Raw genomic sequence first — 4,119 nt, forward strand, 5'->3', positions numbered from 1 at the left:
GATCCTTGATTTAGTACATGAAGGCCTCGTTTGGTTGCGGTGGATCTCGGGGCGATCCCTTCCAATTCCCCGTGTGGGAAAACCACGGGTATAGCTGGCCAAATGGGCCGGTTTTTTCGGGCCGGCCCGTGAGCACGCCGGCACGGCCCGCCTTGGGCCAGGCACGGCACGGGCTAAACGGGTCGGGCCTAGCACGCGGCACGGCCTAGGCCGTGCCTGGGCCTGGAGGCTGGGCACGCGGGCCGGCACGACACGACCCGATTAAGTTTTTTTTTCTATATCTATATATGGCTCAACATGTAAAAATAGGCTAAAAACGCTCAGTGCGTTAAATAATAGGCTGAAAATATGCGGCCCACCGTGCTAAACGAGCCAATGTGCCGGCCCGTTTACTAACTGTGCCGTGCCTGGGCCTGGGGGCGCAGCACGCGGGCCAGCACGGCACGGCCCGTATAGTAATTGTGTCCTGACGGGCCGTGCCGGGCCAGGCACGATTACAATGGGCCGTGCCGGGCCGGCCCGGCCCGTTTGGCCAGGTATGACCACGGGTCGAATTGGCCCCCGGTGAGCCCACGACACTATTTGGTCGCACACGACCCCTGTCCTTTCCCCGGGCCTTCCCCGGGAGAGACTTCCACGCATCAACAGGTCGGGGAGGAAACCCTCGAGCTCGAGAGGCGACCGACTGGATCCACGCCTCCACCCCTCCCAAGATTCTCCCTCGGACGACCGGCGGCGCCGCCGCGAAGGGCTGCGCCTCAACGCTCGTGCCCTCCGGCGACATCGACGGCCCCGGCTGTCGTCGTCCTCCATCCTCCGAGCTCAACTCAGTCACGAAGCTCTTCTTCCCTAGGGCGACGCCGGCGGCGACAGCGACAGCGTGGCATTCCTCCTCCTACTGCGACCAAGGTTATCCCCATTCTCCTCTCCCCCCTCGTCTGTAGTTTGCTTCTCCGTGTTGATGCCTTCCTCCCTTCGCCATGTGCAGTCTTACTGCTCCAGATCCACAGGCAACCTCTGACTCTGCTTTCTTGCTGCATCTGTAGTGACTTTGGCAGTTGTAGATCAGTAGAGGTAGGTGTCTCTCGATTAGATCAAACACTTCAACCAGGACCAGGCCATCTCAATTTGTTATGTCGGGCTTATGATATATAGATTCTAACATTCTTTGGCCCGTTGGACTTTTGACGGGAGATAAAAGCTCCCACTCTTGGCATTATTTATTTATTTATTTTTGAGAATCTGTTGGCATTCTTCTCAAATATCGTACTTTTACAAAATATATAAATTCATATACATGTGGTCTCTTCTAACAAAGTTAACAGAGAAAATACAATGATATTCTACATGATGTTGACAATGTATAATATACTTCTGCAATTTAACATCAGGTTTAAGCCGAAGAAAATTACTTCATGTTTCGTGGTGGTCTAATATTGCGGCTAGTGTGCTCATATGCTGAACTTAATACACAGTTTAATCCTTCGATTCATATATCTAGCTATGCTTAGTCTCAGATTTGGGTTCCTGAACAATCTTGTGATGTTATGTACCAGATCTTGAAAGCAAACTTTCTAATTTATTTACTTTGCCCCATTCTTGCCAAGTTACTGCTTCTTAAATCGGCTACATGCCTAGTGTGTTTGTGCTAAACTAGATACATGCCTATTGTCTCTGTATATATACAGTCATGCAAAGAATACAATGTGGTCTGAAAAATAACACATGGAAGGGGCTAGCCTTGTCCTAATTTTAACTCTGAATCTTTAGGATAACCTGAAGTTTGCTTGTCTTGCCTATAATAATAGTGTATCCAATTAATTGCGTAGAAGTATTAGCTATTGTAATTTAATTTCACTGGTGAAAGTAGGGTATCTAGTTTTTTTGGCAGGGAGTACTAGTATTAATTAAGCTAACAGTTCAATTTAACCATCGAGAACGTTGAAAATTAATCCCATTCAAGTTGTTCCCTCCTGTACTAGGCAATTGAACCATGGTTTATTTTATTTCAAGCCTATTATGTTTGAGCATAGGCAAAAAAATTCAGGTAGTATGTTAGAGCATCTACAACCAGAATTGCCTAATATGAGTCCCTAATACAAGTCGAACGATAAATTTAGAGCATAGTTCATTCCCAATCAGACCCAAAAGACATTGTTCTTCGGATTACTACAAAGAAAGTAAAACTAGATAAAATGTAAAACACGGAGCGGGACTAGAGGTGCTGGCGCCGGAGGGGAAGGGACACACCCTCCCTACTCCGGATCTTGAGCGGCGCGGAGTGGGACTGGAGGTGCTGGCGCCGGAGGGGAAGGGACACATCCTCCCTGCCCCGGATCTTGAGCGGTGCAGGGCGGGGCGGGCGGGCGACCACGGCCCGCATTTTGCCGGCGGGAGGTGGAGGAGCTAGCAGACGCGACGGGGCTTGTGCTCCCACCGATGTCCAAGCGCAAGCGCTTGATGGCGATGCAGAGCGCGGGCTCCTCCTCGTCCGGCACGCCACTGCTAGATCCGTCGTCCTCCTTCATGAGACCGTTCCAATCCATGGGATCGGGTTCGCTGCCAGAATCCTTACCGGACTTGGCCATGGCGGAGGGGAGGAGATGGATTTGGGAGGAAGCGGAGGCGATGAGGGAGGCGGATAAGACGAGTGTGGACTGAGAAAGTGAGGGTATGACTAGGGTTCGTCCGACGGCGGTGGGGTATTTGTGGGGTCATCGGTGGGGGCGGCGTGGGTCCTAGCCAACCGATCCGATGTGGCGCCCGCGTCTGGTCGCGTCCGGGTGTCCCCATATCCGCCCGGCAGCAGCGTGCCTGTCTCCCTGTACCTCTGGCAGACCTCGGCCTTGACTTACGGACATAACATTAAACGTGCGGTCTATACGGACAGACGCGAGCAGGATGTGGTCGTGCGTCGGAGTTGGCCTCATCCATTATCTCTGTCCATTTTACACTTTTCTCATAATAACTGTCCATTATTATGTTTATATCTACTCCTTTCGGAAACATACTTGTAAGTAAAAAAAAGATGTGCTTATATCTAGTTTCAAATTTTATATTGTATAGTAACTACATTGTTCGTTTTTGATTTGCAGGTTTCCTAAAGCTAGCAAATGAAAATGTTTAAAGTTGATGGTGAAAGCTTCAGACTCTTCCAACAGCAGAACATTTTGACATGGGGCAGTCACATATAGGCATCTTTTTAATGAACTGAATGTTAATTATTGCTTGATATCTAACTGTAGTTAGTATTTGTGATGGTAAGACCATGATTAAACACATTAATATCCTTGGTGCAGTGTTACTCGTGCAAATTTGACATGTATAGCTTATGGTCAACGTGTATGATTGGGTTGAATTATTTTGCTGTTGTGTTGATTATGTGTATATTTCATGTTTCCTACTTTTCTTTGAAATTCCTGAATTATTCTCAATTTTCTTGAGAAATTTGTGTCATTCCTGAATTTTCTGGATTTTTAAGGAAATATATATGCATTTTAATTAATTCTGAACTGAAATGATGCTTGTGTAAAAAGAACCAGGGTTTGTTTACATGTTTTTTGGACATTCTAATTTTTCCCAAGAAATTTGCCAATTTTCTGGAATTTCCCTGCACATATTCCCCCCCCCCCCCCCCCCCACACACACACCTCGTCCCAAATGAGGCTGAAATGGTGTTGAAATTACTTTGATTTTTCTCGCAGAAAAAAAGAAATTACTTTGATTCTGCTGCACTTTTCAGATGATACTACCTCTCCTGGGTTATTGGTCCTATTTGTATTTTTTTGCCAAATATTGACCATAGATTTAACTAACAAAATATTAATGCATGTCACCAAAAGTTATATTGTTGGATTCGTATTTGCACATAGTTTTCAATGATATTATTTTTAGTGACATGAATTAATATTTTGTTAGTTAAATCCAAGGTCAAAATTTGGCACGAAATACAAAAGAGACCAATAAACCAGGACGAAGGTGGTAGTCTCCAATACTATTCTCTTGTAAAGGAAAAAACTATTCTAGGAAGTAAACAATCTACTCCCTCCGTTCCTTAATATAGGGTGTATAGTTTTTGGTACGGAAATTAAAGAATGCATGTGGAGGAAAAATTTCACA

The 4,119-nt window shown here is 46.3% G+C and overlaps 1 long non-coding RNA gene across 1 annotated transcript; it reads left to right on the forward strand.

The window, feature by feature from the left end:
• The first annotated feature begins 582 nt into the window (after positions 1-582).
• LOC125545720 lies at positions 583-3,387 on the forward strand. The gene is made up of 2 exons (XR_007300190.1): positions 583-909; positions 3,096-3,387. It is a non-coding gene; the product is annotated as an uncharacterized LOC125545720 (long non-coding RNA).
• Positions 3,388-4,119: the final 732 nt, after the last annotated feature.

The sequence above is a fragment of the Triticum urartu genome, chromosome 3 (genome assembly GCF_003073215.2).
Source record: "Triticum urartu cultivar G1812 chromosome 3, Tu2.1, whole genome shotgun sequence".
Taxonomy (NCBI): domain Eukaryota; kingdom Viridiplantae; phylum Streptophyta; class Magnoliopsida; order Poales; family Poaceae; genus Triticum; species Triticum urartu.